The sequence below is a fragment of the Mus caroli genome, unplaced genomic scaffold (genome assembly GCF_978045245.1).
Source record: "Mus caroli unplaced genomic scaffold, Mus_caroli_1 scaffold_3, whole genome shotgun sequence".
NCBI lineage: Eukaryota > Metazoa > Chordata > Mammalia > Rodentia > Muridae > Mus > Mus caroli.
Window position 1 is genome coordinate 135863405 of NW_028227258.1, and position 23080 is coordinate 135886484.

Sequence of the window (23080 nt, forward strand, 5' to 3'; positions counted from 1 at the left end):
TCAGCCGGTCTCAGCTTCTCTCTTCTCTTTCAAAGAGATCACAGAGGCTAGTAGGTTGTGACTAGGTGTAAGAGTGCACTGCTAGGCAACACACCCTTCACAAGTCACAAAAGCCAATAATGATTACTGTGGTGGATTTTTAAACGTTGACTCTCCAGCAGTTAAGAATGTGGGCACAGCTGGAGAGGAGAGACTAATAGTACTAGACATTTATAATGCTTCCACCAATTCAGGGACCAGCCTGCTCCTACTTGAAGGGAATTTGAGGGGAGTTTGCTGGTCTGGATGAGAACCTGTGATACTCAGTGGTAGGCTATTTCCCCCAGGGCCAGTTTCCCCTCTCACCAATCCCAGGCCCCAGAAACACAGCACCAAGGCACCAAGGACCAAGAAACTCAGTTTGCAGGAGATCTCTTGCAGGTGGCCCGCCACCGCCACCTTGCCAACGCGCATTTAGTCGCCGCTCCAAGTGGCTTAGAGGATGTCACGAGTGACGCCCAGGGCCCTACACCCTTCCTGCAACCTCGGACATTGAGGGCACCTTGGGCGCTGCGGGGCGTTCTGGCTACCGCGGGGTGGAGGGACCAGAGAGGGCGGAACTTAGTAAAGGGAGGGGACCGCCACCAGCTCCTAGGCGGCCGCTGTGGGGGCTTCCACCCGACCTGGGGGAAGTGATGCTGTGCTACAAAGCTGCCAGGAGTAGTGGGCGGGAGCCGGTGAGCAGGACCGCGGGGCAGGAGGGTAGATCTAGTTGTGTTGAGACTCCAGCTCCCGGCGTACGGCCGAGAGGGAGAGAGAGAGAGCGCGCAGCAGAAGCTGATGTGTGTGTGCGCGCGAGTGTGCGTGTGTGTGTGTGTGTGTGTGTGTGTGTGTGCGCGCGCGTCTACAGGTAGCAGCGGCAGCGGCGGGGACGCGAGCAGGGGACCCATCTGGAGCTACCGCTCCGCCTAGGATTTTCCGTGGCGATTGCTCATTTGGCTGACGGATCCTTGGTCCCCAGAAAAATCTCATCTCTGTTTCTACTCTCCTTTAGGCGTCTCCAGTTTCAAGTGTGTGTTTAGGGATAATTTCATATTTTTATTTTTCTTCCTCTTCTTCCAAAGCTTCTCAGGAATTCTGGCACGAAATCCTTGGATACATTTGCTCTGCCAAGTTTTGCTGCTCCAGCCCCCTCCCTCCTCCAGAGGCTTCTGGGGTGCTCTTCTTTTGGATTTACATGCAAAGAACGTATATATGTTTATATATCGGTCATCTTCTTCTCAACACAGCAAAATGTTCCAGAGCTGATGAACACAGAGACCATTATTCACATTCTTTTGATCCTGGTTTTGAACAAGGGGAGGGAAAGTGAAGAACTGTTTAATGTTCGGCCATCATTAGGCTGCACACTAGGCACCAAGAAGTATTTCTGGTTGCAGAGCAGGTACAACGGGGGCTTAGAGAGAAGGTAAGGGGGCCTCTTGAGTCTACTAGGCATGGCATTTACCTCAGTCCCCGGGACTGCTGATAACTTCCTGCTGGCTTCTCCCTGCCCTCACCTTTTCTGCCAACCCTACCCCATCCCTGTTCTCACCTTGCTCCACCTTTTTCCAAATCCCAGGGGCCCAGGAGGTGGGATGGGCACTGGGGAGGGTGACTGTGTTAAAGATGTGATAGTCCATTACAGTTTAAATGTGTCTTGTATTCCCCCACTTGATTGAGTTTCCCAGTACCCACCTCTGTCTTTTAGCGATTTAAAATGCATTTTGTCCTTTATACAACGACAACAACAACAACAACAACAACAACCACAACAAAATGCTATGTCGATCAGATCAATGTTTTAAACCCATCTTGGTGTTAAGTCTCCACTACAATCTTCTGATGAAAATAAAAACAATAAAAATTAATGAACTTTAATGAGCTGGGTGGTTTCTTCAATCCTAGGTTTCATAGAATCTCCAAAATGCAGATAAACAGCAAGGACAGTGGGCTTCAGCTCCTGTAAATTCCAGTTGTGTCACAGGGAGGGCAAATCCCCAGAGTTGAGAGAGAGGGAGCTAAGTCTCGCATAAGAAGACCTACGCGGCCAGTTTTTTAAAACCCACCTTTTACACTGCATCCAGTCCTCGATTAACTCCTGCTCTGGGGATGCGTTAACTGAACCGACCTTTTGATGGAGAAGTGGGCTCTTCTCTCTGTTCCTGGTCTTCAGCCAGCCTCCTTCCTCCCCCTCTGCCTGTCTGGCCCTGGCACTTTGCAAATCGCCGGTTTTGCGCACCCTCGCGGTGGGCGTTCTCCACGTTGCATCCTGCCCCCTCGGTCCTTCTTCCAGCGCGGTGGCCGAGCACATGCATCTTTCTCGGGGGGCTCGCTCGCGCACGCCCTCTCCCGCACCCCGCGACTCCCCACCTGCCCCGGCTCGCCTTAGTCTCTCTTCTCCTTCGGGTGCATCCCTGACCCTGGCATCCCTTCATCCCGGCCTGCTAGGGTTCGGAGCGTCGGGACGCGGCTGTGGCGGCGGTGCGGAGCTGGTGTGGGAAGCCAAGGCAGGAAAGGCGAACCCGAGTGGGTGGTGAGAGGCCAGCCGAGTCCGTGGGAGCCAGGGAAGCCGAGAGGAGCGAGACACTGAGTGTGCGCTGCGCGCTGCCCTGGTCGGGGCGGACTCGTGCGGAGGATCCTAGTCTTCGGAGTGGCGCCCCAGCCTCTGCAGTGAGCCTGCTTGGGTGCGCCTTGGGACCCAGGCACCCAGATCCCGGAGGTCGGCGGAGAGGTACCCGAGAAAGGCAGTGATTCTGAGAGTCCGTGGAGGGGAGACGCGGAGGCTGAGCGGATGGAGGAACAATGCCGCCTCCAGAAGCAAAGCCTTTCTTGAGCCTTGGCTGGAGTGTGGAGTCTGCTCTCTGCTCTGCTCTCTCCAGGCCTTGAGGCTACTTCTGGGCTTGGTTCCGCCTCTTAGTTTGACAGGAATTAGAAAGTTGCTCTTCTTCTCTACAAGGTTTCCTTCGAAGTGGCTTTCAGATCTGCGTGCTGGTTCAAGTCAAGATGTCACTTTCTGGATCCCCCGCGAGGAGCGACTAATAGATTATGCATTGTTGGGCAATAAACTCTCCCGGGAAGAGAGGGTAGTCCACCCCAAGGTTTAAACGGTTCGCCACTGACTCCTGCCAGCCTCAGCACAATGCCTTGTGAGTAGACATAATATTAAAGCAACCTGCAGTAAATTTTAAATTATTTAGGATGAGGTTTTTGAACGAGGAATAATTTATACCAGAGGAAGCAGTTAGGCCGTTACTGGAATGAGGGAAATATGTCCCACATTTGATTCATTTGTGATTATTCTAATGAGCTCTGGCCTGTGCCACTGTTTTGTTTTTGTTTTTTTTGTTTTTTTGTTTTGTTTTGTTTTTTTTCTCTCTCTCTCTTTCCTTCCATTTCTAGGGCCTTAGTGGTAGACATAGGGCTGGGGAAATGTGAATTTAGATAGTTAACCCTCTCTCTTTCACTGTGTGTTTTAATAGAGTGTTGACATCCCAATTTCCCTCTTTTTATACTAAAACTACTGTAGCTTAAGTAACTGGAAGTTTCATGCTATATTTGACATTACAGTGTCTTGATACATTTCTCAAAATTAATTATACTTGGACTATTAATATGATCATAATTTTTTAAAAAAATGGCATTTAGAGGAGGTGTGTGTGTGTGCTTGAGTACAAAATCTATAAAATTTCTGAGCGTTGTCAGCTATTACAACCTAAAGAGAGTGCCAGTTTTCTTTGGAAATGAGTTGAGCAGCGAAGACCATGTGTGTATTTAGAATATCTAATGCAAAATGCAAAACCCCATTAAGTTTACTGTGCCCTTGGCAGAGAATGAATCTCAGTCTCCTTGCACTGCCTAGTGATGGAGTGATTCAAAGAGAATGTGGAAGTTAATCATTGCTCAGGCCTTCTGATGGCACGGAGTGATTAAAAGGAGTAACTGTTTTCTCTTAAGCCTGCTCTTCTACATGTAGTCTCTACAATCCTTCTAGCTAAAGGAGGAACGGGGATATTTCAGAAGGAAGTAACACTAGAGATCCTAGGGTTTGAAGTAAGAAGAGCCTCTTGGGGGACTTCCCCCCTCACCTCCACCCTCAGAATTGCTGTCTGTCAAATTTAATTTTTTCCTGTGGTTTTATTTTGTGAAAATTTCCATTTTTATTTATGATAACATATTGCCATATAAAAATGCTTGGACTGTTTGCAATTGGAACAGGGTTACACAGGAAGGTAGGCCCAGGATCTTCTCTGCTTGTTTCTGGTGGGGGAAGGGTTGCCTGGAAGTCTAGTTGACTCTGGGCAGGGTCAGATGACTCCCCTGAAAGACACAGTGCCATCTCTTCCAACCCTAGTTTCTCAGATTTGACTCCACATTTAGCATTTTCAAGCAGTTATTCTGGGATAAGTCCTGCTCTTATGTCAACTTGCCTTAACTTATTACTTTAGCTTTTTAAAAATAAAATTAAACCTTAGGATTATTAAGTAGCTAGAACTATAGAACACAGGAACAAATCTTAAGATCTGCTATTTAAAGTTTTATCTTTGATGTTATTGACATTTTATGGGTCAATGGTTTTTAATCTATCTATCTATCTATCTATCTATCTATCTATCTATCTATCTATCTATCTATCTATTTATCTATCTATCTATCTCATGTAATTGGCATACCTTTCTCTGAGTTTCCAAGTGTTCAATCAATTTTTAACCTTTTTAGAAAAGCTTAGTCATGGATGTCTCTAGAAGGTCCTGCCCCTACTGAAGAGTTACTCCATAAATTACCTATGTGAAGGTAGTTTTTAGTAGTAAAAGGTAGTAAAGCAAAGCACAGCTGGAGTTAACAGTAAGACCAGAAATGTCAACAGACTCACAGTAGAATCTAATGTATTTTGCCATGGTCTGTCTTCCTTATGTGACATTTGATGACCATTTTCAGTCTATTAAATTATAATCTCTTAGTTATGTTTCAATCACTTATAAGGAGAGTCACAAGACTTGCACTTTCTAGGACTTAAGACCAATCTTGAGGATATCAACATTGCCCAATGGTTGGGGTAGCCCTACCTGTCAACATCCAAATTTTATGAGAATCAACACTTCACAAACTTTCCTTAGAAACTTTCTTTGTCTGCTGCTACTCCAAAATTTACCCTTTGATCCTGTTCCCTGACTCTTATTATGTGCTTGTGTTAACTCATCTTAGTAGATCCAACTCCCTTCACACCCACTGCCCAGAATTTTAGCTTCCTATGGCTGTCTTTCTTTTCACCCCTTTTCTTCCTTTTCCCTTCCTCTGATAGGCTGCTGATTCCACAAGCACTTATTTTCACATTCCATTATTTGGTGTTTTTATTGGGTGGTGAATTGCTGGTGGTCAGATCAGAATCCATACCTGATTTATCATTGCATTTAGAATTCTTATCCCCATGTCAGAACATGAAGTAGACCACACATGGATAACACATATTCTTCACAACTAGATTTCACCATGAAGTAATTAATAGTCTAGCAGTGGATTAGGAAAGTAAGGTTTATTTAATGTCATATAACAAGAAGACAGACAACTGACAAAACATTGAAGCAAACAAGATTCTCCTATCATATTTGTACTTTGTTGTCATGATCAGAAGATTGACTCCATGCCTACCATGTCACTTATGATCTCTGTTCCACCAAAGCGTGAGGGTGGCAAAGATAAGGGAGCACTTTAAATCAGAACTCCCCAACTTGACATTGCTGTCCGTTATTTGGGGCTGGTTAATTTTTTTTTTTCTTTTCTGTGGGAAAGATTATGTACATTGTGAATGTTTAGCAGTGTGCAAGGCCTTGACCCTACCCACCTGTCCTGTACCCATGAAGTATCTCCGGACATTGCCAAGAATCCCTGTGTGAAAAAAGTGACCATAGTTGGGAGTATTGCTCTGGAGTGGGAAGGGAGAATCTGTTTCCTCCTTGCTCTTTCACTTTGTGTGTCGGTGCTAGTGAGGGCCTGTTCTGAAGTAACAAATGAGCCTTCATGAGCCTGGAATAGAGAAGGAAGATGGGGAGGAGAAGCAGGGAGATGGATGGGACCACACACACCTGCTTTTTGGGCAGTATGTGCAATGTGATTTTTTTTTCCCCCATGAACTTGCATTTTCATATACATCAGACTCTTGTCCGGTGGCAACTCCTTGATATCTGATGTTGGTATAAAAATAGTTTGGTGATTTTTGATATCCTGAACAATATCAGAATCTTTGAGGGGGGATGGACATGAGGTTGAGACCTGGTACTGCTTGCTGCAATTATAGAATAAATAAATACATATAAGTCATCTAAATAGTTCAGAAAGGTGGAAAAGTCAAGGGCATATGGTTTTCACCTGATAAATGTTGATGAATTAACCATGACAATTGTTAGACAATAAGGGGACAGAACACGGAAGCTTTATTTTCTTAACACTTTCCTCCTCAGACATTGCATTTACAAATGAGGACATGGTCAATTATGTTAAGAAGGTTAACGGAAATAAAAATGTACATCTTGGCTTTAGTATTGCTTTCCAGTGCTTACATTTTACAAATTATCGCATGTTGGTGATGATACTGAGTAAATTAATAGATCTCTGGACAGAGATGTTAGCATGAACAGAAACGAAACTTAACAGCTATGCTTCTTAATTGTTTATCTAATTATGGCAATAAAGGCTAACTTAGAAGTAATAAACCTGCTGTACAAAGACATATCAGGGTTGCTATGGATGGCCAAGCCACTTGTCCAATAGTTTCTCTATTCATTTAAAATTTTCTCTATAAGTTTATTAGAAGCTAATTTGTGTTAAGCTTTGTTCAATGTAGAGCCGTAAAGTATGGTGACTCTTAGGTAGCATGAAGTTATGAGTTCCCAAGTAACCAAGTGAAGAACTAGGGATGTAGTTCAATGGTAGAGCACTTTGTACACGTAGCTCGGTGAGTCTTTAAGTTCAACTACGAGTGCTCAAGAAAACAAAGAAATAAAATCGCAGACAGGGCCCAGTGAATGCCTTTACAGATAAGACTGTCACTCGGTCAGTCAATGATTCTGGAGGTGAGCTGAGTGAGGGCTGGCTGACTTAGCAATTTAATGATAGGAATTTAATCATGTCAGTTGACTGCATATCCTGGGACCAGTGTAGCTATTGCAGAAGCAGTCAAACCTCTTTACACAGCCACACATCAACAGGAGGGAACAGGCTTTCTCTCCTGAAGCTTCCTAATGCTAGGAAGAAAAGTTCCCTTACAGCCAATGCAGAAAAACTAAAGAAGCCCCTACTCCTACCTTATAATTTATGCAAGGAAGGACTTTGCATTCTCATAAAGACTCAGTCATGCCCACTTGGGGGGAGGGGTACAGGAGGGTAGGCTTTTTCTGCAGCAGTGAGGTAATCACCTTTAAATCAGAGCAATGTTAACTGAGAGGAGGGGCTAGGAGCTGGCAAACAGGCTACAGAGGAGGGCTTCCTGCAGCTCTCTTGATCACCTTCTCTAGGCGCTCATGAATCCAAATGCTTATGTTAACACCACATGCACAAAATGTAATCAAACCATCTTTGGATCTATGGCAGTATGTTAAGTTCATGCCAGAGTTCAAGCTTCTGAAATAGAGTGCATGCCATTTTCTTGTGATGTCGCACAGGTTTTCATGTTTGTTTGTTTTTAATACATCTTGGAGAATTGAAAAATGTATTTTGGATGGGAGAATGGTGAACACTAAGTTACAGTACATTGCACATGTAAACCGGACTTTTTGCTTCTCTGGGATAACTATATCAGGTCATTAAATCAAAGCATGTCTTCCTTGCCAAATAGGTCACGTGTGCTCATCTGTGTTCCTTACCAACCCGATTTAGAAAGAGTCTGAGACATGACTGATTCTTTGGTCAGTTTCTCTTTTAAAGAATGGATTTATTTTGGATCTCTCCAAATGAAAAATCTAGGGTTTTTTTTTTTTTATGTTTATGTAGAACATCCTTGGGCTTAAGCATTTCAAACTTACACATATTCAAAACTAGTTTAGGGAAATTTTTATATATCCACAGACTTTTGAAAAATTTAGGAAATAATTTTCCCAAAGCACAGAATGTCTGGATAATTTCATGGAGATTGTGCACATGATGTCTAGATAATTTCATGGAGATTACAATGTATTGTGCTCATACACACTCTGTTATCCTCTTGTGTCTCTTTCCCACACTCATTAGCCTCTCATTTTCATGCCTTTTTTTATACCGTGTGAGTGAGTTCTACTACGGCCTTATATACAAGCATGAGTGCATTGTTTGCTGGAGCAAGGGTGAGTTACAGAGGTCTTACCTTTAAAGGAAATGCATTGCACTCTTCATACTGATGTTCCTAATCTAGAAAACAAACTGTTAAAGTGTGTGTGTGTGTGTGTGTGTGTGTGTGTGTGTGTGTGTGTAATATAGAGCAAGGTAGAAACTCAGTTTATTTATTTGTACTTCCACATATTCCAATATTTCATAACTATGAAATGGGAAGATCTACTTTTAGACCATGTGCCCATGGGCTTCTCTCAAACATCATCTTTTCCTTTAAAAACATGAAAAAAATGTTGTTTTTTCCTTCTAACCTCATTTCAAGAAAACTCAGAGAAAGTCTGTGCTTCACTGGAACCGGTGTTCCCAGTCAACCCACTTCACTCTGTTTTATTATTAAAACTAAAATTTTGAGCTTTAACTTAGCTTCAAGACTTTAATGTTTGGAGAAACTTTTGTAGGCTGTTTTCAATTGTTTAGGGAAAGGAGAAATAATGCAGTAAATGTACGTATATAGATGTGAGTATTACCAAGTATCACTCATTAATTTTTTCCCCTGGATGTATATGTGTTTGGAAATTATTTAAAGTTATATGCAATAGCTGCTAAGTTTAGAATATGAGAGGTAAGAGAAGGAGAGAGTTTCCAATGGCATTTGAGTTATTTTAAGAGGAATATATGTTATATTTGTAGCCAGATGGGAAACTAAGATGGAATATGTGGAAGTACAAATAAATAAACTGAGTTTATACCTTTCTCTATATCACACACACACACACACACCACACCCCACACCACACACCACACACACACACACACACACACACACACACACACACACCACACACACACACACACACACACACACACCACACACACACACCACACACACACACACACACACACACACACACACACACACACCACACACACACACCACACACACACACACACACACACACACACACACACCACACACACACACACACACCACACACACACACACACACACACACACACACACACACACACACACCACACACACACACACACACACACACACACACACACACACACACTTTAACAGTTTGTTTTCTAGATTGGGAACATCAGTAGCCTCATTCCTATCCAGTAATTTTCACCAAATCTATAATGTGCAAGAATCATGAATGGTGAGAAGGTTGGAGTTGGTATTACTCTCACTTCTAAAGTGGATTTTGTTATGGATGTTGGCTGTCTCCTCAGTTTACCTTCAGTGTGTTACAACACTTTTCAGAGCATGCTATAACTCTGGTGCAAATGTTCTATTTCTGGGCTCCATGCCTAAAGCAGTTCCCACCAGAGCCGTCACCTCTGAACTGAGCCCCCTGCCTCCAAGGGAACTGGTTATGAATCAAATGTAAGATGATAATTAGTCACTCCATCTGTGTTTAGGACTGGGAACAGATGCTTTCCCCCTTTGCTTTAATGGAAAGTGTGTTTGAAAGTAGCAGCATCGTGAGATAGAGTTTTAAACAGAGACACATGTTAGTGGACACTCTTGTATACTGCATGTCAGAGGACTGGAGCATGATTTCCAAGCATCTACCTGGCCTTTTGTCATCTCAACCTGTGTAATTGCTCCCAGACCAACAAACTCACAGTAAGATAATTATGATTAATTGCATGAGCCTAAGGTATGGCCAGTTTCTGCAGTTTCTCCTAGGTCATACAATATTAATGCTATTTAATAGAGCAAATTTCACTAAAACTAAAGAGTCCATTATAGGATATGTTTTTTTCTAAATACCATAGAAAGAAGAAATTACCTAATTTAATAATTCTATAATGCTTTTCTCCCACTTAAAATTTTAATATTGTATTTCTCTAAAATTGTAAAGTTTCATTTCTCTAAAGAGAAATTTAAACTCATATATACATATGAGTTTAAATATATAAATATATTTAAATATATTTGTATATCAATCTTGTATAGGTGAAAGGCAAACTACTATTTAAAACACCTATTAGACTATGGATTTAGAAGGGTTGATTCTATTTGGAAGCTCACTCTTTGAAGTCATTTTGACTTAGTCATCATTTTTATATTTATCCATCCAATAGGGTCTGTGTTTGCAATCTACCATTTATTAAAGAAGGCTACCTGATTGTCCCAGGATTTCATTCCGATCACTTGATACATTCTAAAAGAGCTGAAGCTGATGATTTGTTGATCTTATTAAAGTAGGACTGTGGTGATTCTCAGAATGCAACTGGATTCATATCGTGGCTGAATTGACCTAAAATGTTGGGATTGGTGGTGATCTGGCCATGTGAGAAGGGTTGTCCACAGTTTTCACATATGTACTACAGGGCAGCTAGAACTGCTCTGCTATTACATAACTTACTCTGGACATAAATAACTAAATGGTGCATCCTGGCTTCAAACACACTGGAGGGTGTAAAAAAGACTAGCAGCCAATGAAGAAGAGAAACTTTACTGCTTCATATAGCTTCATTTCTAAAACATGACAATGCAATTCTGATAATTACATGTTTTTTTTATTAATCTTCAAACATTTAGTTAAGGGATTATAACCAATCTCATAGGAAGGACGATTAGAATGCAATTCATCTCTTATCATACTCTCCTCATTGCAAGATACTGAAAATGGAGCAAGCTTTTCTCTAGTGAGCAAAAGGAAAAGTAAATAAGAAACTAGACCCAGAAGCAGACGAGCCATATGTGGAAAGCAGACTCCAATAATAGCTATATGATATTCTCTCAGTATACCTGAGCCTTGCTGGCAGTGATTGAAATGCCTATGGATGGATCTTAGTTCCTATATTATTTAACGTGTATTTGTATGGAAGTGAGTGCCACTCCCAAGAATACAGAAGGGGACCACGAGGGGGAAACTTATAGAAGTGGTGTGGGATCATAGAGTGCATGTGGTCTGTGGAAAAGAGGGAATGTTGGGGACTCAAAGGTGTATGTGGCGATGCAGGAGGGGAGGTGGTGAGAGAAGGAAGAGGAAGGGTTAACTTAATATTCATAAAATCACCAACCATAATTTACCCTGTTTCTTAAAACCAAGCATATAAAAATTTAATTAATTAAAATAAATACTTTTTCTGGCTCTAAAAGTCATTTCTTTGGAACAGTGAAATAAACAAAGCCTATCTATAACAAAATATATTATATTTAAAACTTATATCTTATATACATATAATAGTAGAGAGATGTTGCTTTAAACTGATACAGCTAAGATATATAATATGTACTGTGTAATTTTAGTGTTTATTATTTATAATACCTTTAAAATTGACAAGCCTCTTTAGGTCTACACATACATATATCATTTTCTTTCTCTCCCTTTTCTTTACTGGGGATTGAACCCATGTCCTTGTGCCTGCTAGGCAGCTGCTCTGCCACTGATCTACAGCCCCAGTATTGCTTTGTTTTTTAAAACAACTCTCAGCTAACACAGAAGGTTCCATAAAGCAGAGTTAGAATGTAGATATATCTCTCTTCAGACGTACCAAATTAGAAAGATCAGTGAATAATTTAAAGCCAAATCTAGGATGCAAAGGTGGGCAGAGGCGAGAAGAAAATTCATTTTCCATCAAGAACAAAGAAAAGTTACAAAGAAATTAACTATCACTCTATATAAATGTTCTGCCTTAAAGGGAGTAATCAGTAAAAGGGAGCAGGAGAAAATTGGCAGGTAAAAAATGAAATTTCCCTTTTTAAAATTTTATCATTACTCAACCACATTGCAATGCTTTTTAAAATGTGAGTAAAAAGGAGAGGAGGCTTTGGTTCAGTCAGTCAGAGGCTCCTATTTGTGGACATATCTTGACAGTTCTTACTGTGCAATCCCACAGACAACCATGTTTCTTCTCTGTATTATATTTGAAAATTGCCACTGCTCTTAAGAGGTCCAGAAGCTGGGCACTTGCTTTCTGATGAATAACAAGCTCTCTAGGCGGGAGCCACTCTCCTTCTCCCAGGGCCTCAGTCACAACAGAGGAAGGACTGACCTGTCATTTGTCTTGTGGAGAGAGTGAGTTCATTACAGAGCATGAAGAAGAGTCTTTGTCCTTTTTTTCTGGACCAGGTATTCCTACAGCACCCCTTAGTACAATCAAAATCCTAGGGAGCATAAGGAATAGATTTAATATTGCTGAAAAGAAGATTTCACTGAATTATTAATTATAACACTCTTAAAGCTCTACTTTGGCCATTTCTTCATATGGAGGTTATTGAAGATAATAGGTTTAAAGATGGGGAGTTTTATTTAATAGTTTATAATCTCAGACACTAAATACAGTCTTAAGATTGAATTAAAAAAGCAAATCACTTTTTTTTTTTATAACTGAGAAGACAAATCACAATTTTGGCTTCAGGGACTCTGTAAATCATTATAATAATAAATAATTATTTTCTAAAATCGTAAATTTCCAACAGCTTTTTTTTTTAGCTAAAAGGCTAAAAGAGTTTATTTTTTAAAAATTTAGTCACTTTACAATCCAACTGCTGCACCCTTCAGGTCCTATCTTCACATGGTTCCTCCCCCTCATCTTCCCTCCCCTTCTCTTCCTTTCCCACAAGGCAGCTCAGTCAGGGGAACTTATTCAACAGCTTTAGGGATAGTTCCCGCTCCAGTTCTTTGGGGACCCACATGAAAACTGAGCTGCACTTCTGCCACATATGTGTGGCATCAGGAAGGGGTAGGTCCAGCCTGGATATGCTCTTTGGTTGGTGGTTCAGTCTCTGAGAGTCCCTAAGGGTCTAGATTAGTTGATGTTGTTGGTCTCTCTGTGGAGTCCTATTCCCTTTGGGGTCCTCAATTCTTCCCCCAGCTTTTCCATAAGAGTCCTCAAGCTCCATGCAATGCGTGGCTGTAGGTCTCTGTCCCTGTTTCAGTTGGCTGATGGATGAAGCCTCTCAGAGGACAGTTATGCTAGGCTCCTGTCTGCAAGCATAGCAGAGTTTCATTAATTGTATCAGGGATTGATGTTCCCCCATAGTATGGGTCTCAAATTAGACAGGTTATTGGTTGGCCATCCCCTCAATCTCTGCTCCATTCCCTGCCTCTGCATTTGTTGTAGACAGAATAAATTTTGGCTCAAAAAACGTTGTGGGTGGGTTGGTGTCCCTATCACTCCAGTGGGGTTCCTGCCTGGTTACAAGAGGTGGCCCCAAAGTGTCAATTTTTAAAGAAAACTTTCTTAGTTTATATGTTGCAAAATTTTAGCCCAGAGAACAATAACTTGGTTAGTTTGTATAGCAGTGGAGTTGAAATGATATTGATCTGTATATAATTATTTCCCACACCAATTTTGCAGGCAAGAGACACCAGCACCAAATATTTTACATTTTTAATTGCTATAATGCATACAATTAGTTGTATTGGCAATACTTTTCAGAACTGAAGAAGAGGGGAGTTAGGAGTTATGCTTTTAGGAAGGTCTAGGAAAAATGTTACTTAAAGGAGATTGGATATATAGAAATAGTAAATGGGGATGGAGAGGGTGGGAGGTGTCAGTAGACTTCAGAGTCTACTTGGAATCCCATCCTGGGAAGAAGGGACCTCAAATGAGGTATTGTCTGCATCTGTAATCTGTGTCTATGTTTGTGGAAGAGCCCAACCCATGGTGGTACTATTCCAAGGCAGGTGGACTGGGTTAATCTAAGAAAGATAGCCAAATAGGATCTTGGGAAGCAAGACAGAAAGTCACCTTCCTTCACAGGCTCTGCTTCATTTCTTGCTTCCAGGTCTTTGCCTTGAGTTCCTATCTTGGCTTCCCTTGATGATGCACAGCAAACCTGTAAGCTAAATAAACCCTGTCTTCTATAAGCCAGTGTTTGACAGTGTTTTCTCACAGCAACCGAAAGCAAATTTGTTTACACACAATTCCTCACACTGCAGTTTTGCCTGGGTTTTCCTGCCGCTTATTCTGCCCTTAGCAATCATGAGAGAAATCCTGCATCCAAGTAGTCTGCCAAACCGAATCCTTCAGTTCATCCTCTCCTATCTTCTGATTGCAAGACGTTTATAAGCAAAATGTTCTATGTTCTATTTGCTTAAAAAAAGAGAGAGGCTTTGTTGGGTGAAAATTTGCCTTTTAGTGCCCAATGATGATATTTGCCATTTCTTTAGAAAATGTAATCCTTGCAAAGATCTGTGAAACACAATGTCAAGTGACAGACATACTTCTGTTCCTACTAAATTGCACATGAAATCAGCACATCCCTCTTGACTCTGTATTAATCCACTCTGTGAAGACAGTGGCTCATTCTGGGGACAGGGAGTCAGAATAACCTGTACCTGGGGATCAGGAAGGGAATCGGTCAGAAGACTGTGAGCATGGACATAATTTGTCATGAACACAATTTGTTATAATACTACCAGTCAGAGATACTTAAATAGTTCAGATATTCATTTTCAATGTTCTTGCCTGGTCTTGTTTTCTCTAAAATGTCAAAGAACCTGTGGGGCATCTTAGAGCAGTGTGACTGGTGGGCATGGTCTGTCATCCACATCAGAGAAAGGGAAGCGAGTGAGGTGGTGCTCCTGAGAGTAAGCAGCACAATCACTGGAAATGTAGGGGAGGTGTAGGAAGAGAGGGAGCCTTTAAGATAGCAACACATCCCTTCTTTCCCCTACTGCTCCAAAGCTTCTAAGCGGTAACACGCCTGTGTCTTCATAAATGTAAATCCATCCAGCTATTTATCTGATTTAATTGAAAGTTCCAGGTGACCACTCACAGGTGAAAGGGGCGACAAGCACTTAGGAAAATTATTCCTATGCTCACAGACGAGGAAGGAGCAGGGTGTTTGGAAATGTGCAGGTCACATGGGAAGAAATAAAGCCTTATTTATCTTTTGGTTTATACTGTGTGCATTTTGTCATGGGCATTATTTCTTACTCTTGTTTCCTTGCTTCCCAATCCCTGAAGCTGGTGAAGGACCTCTGACATGTGGCATTATTCTCTGCCTAGAACAAGAATCCTAATTCAAAATACTTAATTGTATCCTTGGACTATTGGGAAAGCCTCAGCACACGCCTCAACAGCAGACAGTGCAGCAGCAGTAAGTTAAGAAGCATGGACTAGGTAGATGCATGATTGGGAAGGTGAGTTTCAACAGAGGCCGTTTGCAGGGATATCAAGCCTAAGTCCAAGTTCCGTGCTTTCTGGAAGGATCACTTCACAAACCTAGAGAGGGTCCAAAGCAGAACCCCAGGGGAGCACTGGCGATGAAGGAATTAGGGCATGAGAAATAAGACTGAAAAAATGAGCAAGGCTGAGAGAATGCAAGTTCGCTCTGCTGCTCTGTGTAACTCTGTAGGCGGCATTGCTGTCCGGTGGGGAATAAAATGCGGGCGTCTATGTACTACTCAACTTTCTTGGCTCTACATTTTCTACCTGTGAAATAGAATCGATAACCAACCCCACAGGGCTGCTGTGGAACTAAATGAAATTGTGAGTTGTAACACCTTTCTTAGCATGTAAGATTTATTCACAAGTGTTCGCATTGGCATGTTTGCCCTCTTCATGTGTAACCAAATCATATTCTGCTCACGTATCAATAGACATTATGTTGCCCAGGCTGGTCTTGAACACCTGGGTTCAAGAGTCTCTTGTTGTAAGTTCATTATCTGCTCTCTAGGTACCAGGTCAGATATGATGGACAAAGTGGAGTGGAGAAAGTAAAAAGAAGAGCAGAGTGCAATGTTGTCTGAAATTGCTGCTGCTGAGTCACTTCCTCTTCCTCTTTCTCCCCCTTTCCTCCTCTTCTAGTTCCACTGCTTCCTCCTTCTCTTTCTCTTCTTCTCCCTCCCCTTTTTCTCCTCCTCTTTCTCTTGTTCTCTTCCATTTTTCCAGAACTCTCAGAAATCTAGTGCTTTCCCTACCCTGTCTTGCCTAAGGCATGGGAAGATATGACTGTTGTTATTTCACTTATGCCTAGAAACAGAGATGAAGCATTTAGAAATGGTGAAATTGACAGCTTAAAAAAAAAATCGACTCTGTGAGCATTAAAATGTGAAAATATTTGAGTCATAGACATGCTAGGGAGTTAGTGTTTAATAGGCGCCTTCGTAAAGATCTTTAAATTAAGCCACGTCATTTTCTATACATGCATGAATCTCTTAATTATAAATTAACTTTTATTATAAATAAAGCATGTCCTTCAATGTTTAATCATGCATTGGAAAAATTAAGCTTTTTCTGTCTTTTTTTTTTTGCATTTCAGTTTTGATTTTCAAACTGGCATTCTCTGTACCAAAAAAAATTGCATTAAGCTAATGTTTATGCTTGCACATAATCCCACACTTTCAAGGCAACACTTAAAATATTCAGAAGAGCTTCACAAGAGGGAGTAGTTTAATTCTGCTGTTGACTCACAGCCATTGTTCTTCACAGTTACAGCTCCACTGGCAAAGGCCACATATGGTCACTTGTTTTCTGTATACTGAGTGATAATGCATTAACATTCTGGCTGGTGCAGAGGCAGTGCTGTGCTTTAGAGAGGTAGCTAGGGAAGATGAGCTGTCTCTTGGTTGGAAAGAGAAGGAGATCAGCACTGGAGAGAGCGAAGGCTGCTTTAGCCTCATTAGTGTGGCATGAGGTTGTGACAAGTGACCAAGTCATCTGATTATTCCTTTATGCTCCTTAAGCTTCAAGCACTGTCTGCTATAAGGAGGGCTTACCTAGAAGGAGTATTCGCAAGAGAGAGCTGTTTATTCCAGCCATGGGAGGAGACATGGTCAGAACCTTCCGCCACTGACATTTGTAGAGCCCACTCCAGAGCCTTCTGTTTTGTGGAACAGATGTTTTATGAGCCCCGCATTTGTGCTGAACTGTTGCTACGTAGTCCACAGGTCAGCTGGGCTAGTGACTGATGGCTGCATTGCGGTCCATTAGAATAAGTTAAGTACTTTTGTGGGGCATTAGTGGTTACTGTAACAAGGAGGTAGAGCTTGCAGGGTTTAGTAAAGATAACTGCTTTTAAAACTTAAAAGTAATTTGGTTTACATGAACTAAAAAACAGCTCAGAGGAAGCCTCATCTGTCCCCCAAGTTAAAAAAAATTTTTGAATAGATGTCAACCCTCACTTTATTCCATGTAGAGCTGTATCTCAATAGACGTTCCTAGTGATACAGGCTTAGAGAGAATCTTTCTCTCCCCTGATTCTCTGGTTTTGATGGTTGTGGATAAATACACTAATTGTAGAGGCAGCACCAGAGGGAGCCACTTACATATCTTTGTCTCAGGCCTCTGCAAAATTGACAGCAAGGATCAAAATGCCAAAATGATTGTTGTTTCTGAGAAAGAAGAAAGTACAAATAGATATGTAAAATCTAATTGCTACAGTTTTAACTTCTGGACCAATGGCTATCACTCCACATTGCCCAGTTGTAATATTTGTGAATGATAACTGCCTAGCTGTAATCCAGAATGTATGATAGTACAAAATATAAGATTGCAGTTGGAGCAAGATGTATTGTCCCTTTGCAGAACACTTTCAGCAACTTTGTGTTTTTGAAACCTGTGCCAATTTTGATGTTTTTGTAATGTAAATGATGAGAGCAAAAATAAAGATGAAGAGTAACACTCTTTAGCTGTGCATGTCAGTACTTGAGTGTACTACAAATATAGATCCACATAAACACACAAGAATGCATTTGCCATCCATACATATATGTACACATGTTTACATTGGTGAAATTATTATACACTAATACAACCAAAAGCTCTGTAAAGAGAACAGATTAAGTTGGCTTCAAATTCTACACTAGGGAAGAAAAAAAAATCAGTTCATGGAGCATGGAGGATAAAATAGAAAAATCATCTGGGCATTATGATTAATTTCAGCAATTGGGAAGCTTTGGCTGGAGGTTTGCAAGTTAGGGAACACCCTGGGCTACATACAGAGACTGTCTCAAAAATAAACAAGCAAACAAAAGAAGAAGACACACATCTTTTTAGAACACAGTAACAATGAAATGTTTACAGAGCTAAACAACAGGACCACTCTGGTGACTCCCAATGTCTTTGTCAGGATAGAAGTCCTTAGCTTTTCTCACCATTTCACACCCAGAATACAAAGACATAAAGGAAACAGAATTATCATAGGTTTTCTCTGAGCAAAAGACACATTCCTAATACTCCCCATTTCCCCACTTATAACAACACCAACTGAACATACAATCCCAGGGCACAAGGTTTCTGCTGTCTCTTCACATGGCACGTGTTGACGTGTTTGTGTGATGCTTGCACTGCATAACACGGAGTACATTTGTATGTCTCTTTACATGCTATGGTCTTCAGGCAAGTATGGGGCTATTTGTGGCTTGTGGTGAAGAAGGAATGAGCAAACATGACTTGCTTTTCAATCTCTTACAAGAGTCATTATCTTCCTGCAAATGTACCCCTCACCCAATGGTCACATATAATCTACATTTGAGGAAGTAGATGGAAAACTAACTGGAGATTAAAATGTAGCTTTGTTCCAATGCCTTGCTGTCTTTGAGATGTTAAAGCTGTAAGAAATCTCAGGCTACTGATTTTTGTTGTAGCTTATATGTATATTCATCTGCCCCTTTCCATCTCTACCCTTACATCCATTCATCCATCTATTTCCATTCACTGATCCATCCATTGTCAATTTTATCCCAATTGTAAAAATAAGACTTATTCTGCACAAGGGGAAATAATTAAGGAATAGACCCAGAGGAGTTTTCTACCTTTTAGGAACCTAGGGGGGCATTTATCACAACCTCTGAAAACATTGGGTCCCAGATGTCTTGAAAGGGTTTGACTGGAGGGAGGAGATTAAGTAGGGAGTCTTGACCACAGAGAAATTGGATAAGCTACCTTCTTCATAAACAGACAATTCCCAAAGCCCCCTTTCCCTGGGAAGTGTATTGATACAAAAAAGGCATCTTTGAATAGTGCTATCTCCATACTCTCTAGTTCTGTTTATTTGTTGTTGTTATTGTTGTTGTTTTTGGTTTTTTGTTTGTTTTGCTTTGTTTTTTTGTTTGTGTGTTTTTGGAGTCTTTAAAGGTACATCTTATTTAATTTATTTCGAATACATAGTTCTTTTTCATTACTTGAGCTTTCATACTCTGTATTTTGATCTATCTACCCCTCCCACAACTCTTCCCAGGTCCACCTCCTATTTCAATCCCACCCATCTTAATGTCCTTATTTTGTAAATGGCTCATCTAGTCTAATTAGTAGTAGATGTAAATTTATGTATGTTTGGGCATTCATTGGAGTGTGTTTTACTATGGGGGAACCACATACTTAATGAAAGCTGACCCTCCTCCTCTGGCAGCTATCAGCTACCAATAGTATTTTAGCAGTGGATAGGGGGGTCATGACTTATCTCATGCTGAAATTTAATCTGGCTGGAGTTTACACAAGTTTTGTACATGCTGTGACAACTATTGTGAGTTCATATGTGAAAATGTTGCATCTAGAAACAGGGTTTTATTGTAACCATCTACAGTCTCTGATATGACAATATTTTGCCCTCCTGAAATGAACACTGCAATTTTAGATCAAGAAAGTTTTTAGAAATGTCCAAGTTAGGGTTAAGTACTCCCCAGTCTCTTATTCTTTGAACTTTGATCAATTGTGGGTCTCTGTGTTAATTATCATCTGCTGAAGAAAGACACATCTCAGGTGATATTTAAGAGAAGCACTAATTTATAGGTATCTGATGTCATTAGGAGTCAGTTTAATACTATACCCCTTTTTAGTGGATATTTTATTTATTTACATTTCCTGGTTTCCCCTCTAGAAACTCCCTTTCCCATACTCCCTTGCCATGCTTCTATGAGGGTGCTACCCCACCCACCCACCTACTCCCACCTCTCCACCCTAGCATTCCCCTATAATGGTGCATCAAGCTTTCACAGGATCAAAGGCCTCTCCTCCCATTGATGTCCAACAAGGCCATCCTATGCTAGAGGCTGAAGTCATGGGCTGTTCCATGAGTACTCCTTGATTGGCGGTATAGTCTCTGGGAGCTCTGAGGGGGAGGATCTGGTTGGTTGATATTGCTGTTCTTCCTATGGGGTTGCAAACCCCTTCAGCTCCTTCAGTCCTTTTGCTAACTCCTCCATTGGGGATTTTGTTTCTCAGTCCAATAGTTGGCTGTTAGCATCTGACTTTGTATTTTTCAGGCTCAGGCAGAGCTTCTCAGGAGACAGCTATATTAGGCTCCTGTCAGCAAGCACTTCTTAGCATCTGCAATAGTATCTGGGTTTGGTGTCTGTATATGGGATGGATTCTCAGGTGGGTCAGTCTCTGGATGGCCTTTCTTTCAGTCACTGCTCCACACTTTGTCTCCATATTTCTTCCTGGGAGCATTTTGTTCCCCCTTCTAAGAAGGACTGAAGCATCCACACTTTGGTCTTCCTTCTTCTTGATCTTAATGTGGTCTATGAGTTATATGTTGGGTATTCTGAGCTTTTGGACTAATATCCACTTATCAGTGAGTGCATACAATGTGTTCTTTTGTTACTGGGTTACCTCACTCAGGAGGATATTTTCTAGTTCCATCCATTTGCCTAAGAATTTCATGAAGTCATTGTTTTTAATAACTGAGACGTGGTACTACACTATTGTGTAAATGTATCACATCTTCTGTATCCATTCCTCTGTTGAAGCACATCTGGGTTCTTCCCAGCTTCTACCTATTATAAATAAGGCTGCTATGAACATAGTGGAACATGTGCCCTTGTTTTATGTTGGAGAGTCTTTTGGGTATATGCCCAGGAGTGGTATAGCTGGCTCCTCAGGTAAAACTATGTCCAATTTTCTGAGGATTCACCAGACTGATTTCCAGAGTGGTTGTACAAGCTTGCAATCTCACCAACAATGGAGGAGTGTTCCTCTTTCTCCACATCCTTGCCAGCATCTGCTGTCACCTGAGGTTTTGATCTTAGCCATTCTGACTGGTGTGAGGTGGAATCTCAGGGTTGTTTTGATTTGCATTTCCCTGATGACTAAGGATGTTGAATGTTTCTTTAGGTGTGTCTCAGACATTGGATATTCCTCAGTTGAGAATTCTTTGTTTAGTTTTGTACCCCCCTTTTAAATAGGGTTATTGGCTCGCTGGAGTCTAACCTTTTTTTTTTTTTTTTTTTTTTTTTGGTTTTTTGAGAAAGGGTTTCTCTGTATAGCCCTGGCTGTTCTGGAACTCACTTTGTAGACCAGGCTCGCCTCGAACTTAGAAATCCACCTGCCTCTGCCTCCTGAGTGCTGGGATTAAAGGTGAGTTCTTTGTATATATTGGATATTAGCCTTTTATCTGATGTAGGATTGGTAAAGATGTTTTCCCAACCTATTGGTAGCCATTTTGTTCTATTGACAGTGTCCTTTGACTTACTTACAGAAGCTTTACAATTTTATGAGGTTTCATTTGTCCATTCTTAATCTTAGAACATAAGTCATTTGTGTTCTGTTCATGAAATTTTCCCCTATGCCCATGTGTTAGAGGCTCTTCCCCACTTTCTCTTCTACTAGTTTCAGTGTATCTGGTTTTATGTGGAGGTCCTTGATCCATTTGGACTTGTGCTTTGTACAAGGAGATAAGAATGGATAGATTTGTATTCTTCTACATGCTACCCACCTGCGAACCAGCACCATTTGTTGAAAATGCTGTCTTTGTTCCATTGGCTGGTTTTAGCTGCTTAGTCAAAGATCAAGTGACCATAGGTGTGTGGGTTCATTTCTGGGTCTTCAATTCTATTCCATTGATTTACTAGACTGTCTCTGTACCAATAAATGCAGTTTTTATCATGATTGCTCTGTTATATAGCTTGAGGTCAGGGATGGTGATTCCCCAAGAAGTTCTTTTATTATTTTGAATAGTTTTTGCTATTTTGTTTTTTTTTAATTCCAAATTAATTTGCAAATTGCTCTCCTTTAAGAAAGTAAATTTAGTATGTTGTCTCTTAGGGCCTATGGCCCATATTAACACACACTTTTGTCCCTAATATCAGTTCTAGGTGTGGATTTTATCTAGTGTACTGAGCCTTAAATACAATCAAAGTGGTTGGTTACTTACTCCCATGGTCTCCTTGCCACTAGTGCACCTGTGTGCATTCATTACCAGGCAGGTACGTGTTGTAGCTGAGTGAGACTGATGATTAAGTTTCTCCTCTACTGTTGTGCGGAGCACTTTCCAGCTCTATGAAAACTAACCAGACAGGCTGGAACTTTCAGGTCAGTACCAGCTTAATCTCTGTGTTCTACGAGTCAAACACATGTGTTGTTGAAGTTCTGGAAGATAACCAAGAACGACAACAAAAGAAATAACAAACAAAGCAAACCTGTAATATTTGAGGATCCGTGGGAATCCCACTGCTCATGAACTCCAAAACAATATAGCTCATACTTGTCTTTGGGCTTTTTGCTCGTCTAAGCTGTGTAGCATGGCCATTGTTGCCCTGTCTTATGGTAGCTACATTAAATTCTTTTTACAACTGTATATGCTTATGTTCTAAGAAGCTATTGCAGTAGTAGTTCTTTTAATGTGACTTTTCCAAAAGGCCTATATTTTTATTACTCCTTGTATTTCTACCCTTACTCTTTTCTCCCACCCCATTTCCCGTTTAACACATCTAGTTCCATTATTTCTCTTCCCTCACCTTATATCATTGCAAACTTTCTTTCCTTCCTTGAAAGAAGGGCAAGTGTAGCCCCTTATAATTTTCTTGATTTAGGGGGGGGTGCTATACATAAAAAACACATCTAA

General features: G+C 41.1%; 1 protein-coding gene across 6 annotated transcripts in view; it reads left to right on the top strand.

Annotated features, from left to right (window-relative positions):
* Positions 1 to 1005: 1005 nt before the first annotated feature.
* The window catches only part of Nlgn1 (neuroligin 1), an 891542-nt gene continuing 869467 nt past the window's right edge, over positions 1006 to 23080 (top strand). For 3 of the 6 annotated variants that reach the window (XM_029475306.2, XM_021157773.3, XM_085835998.1), the window contains exon 1: positions 2292 to 3167. The gene's annotated coding sequence lies outside the window, so the exon portion shown is untranslated. Of the gene's footprint in view, positions 1448 to 2291; positions 3168 to 23080 lie in introns of those variants that run through there. The other 3 variants (XM_085835999.1, XM_085836000.1, XM_085835997.1) reach the window with 2 other exon arrangements.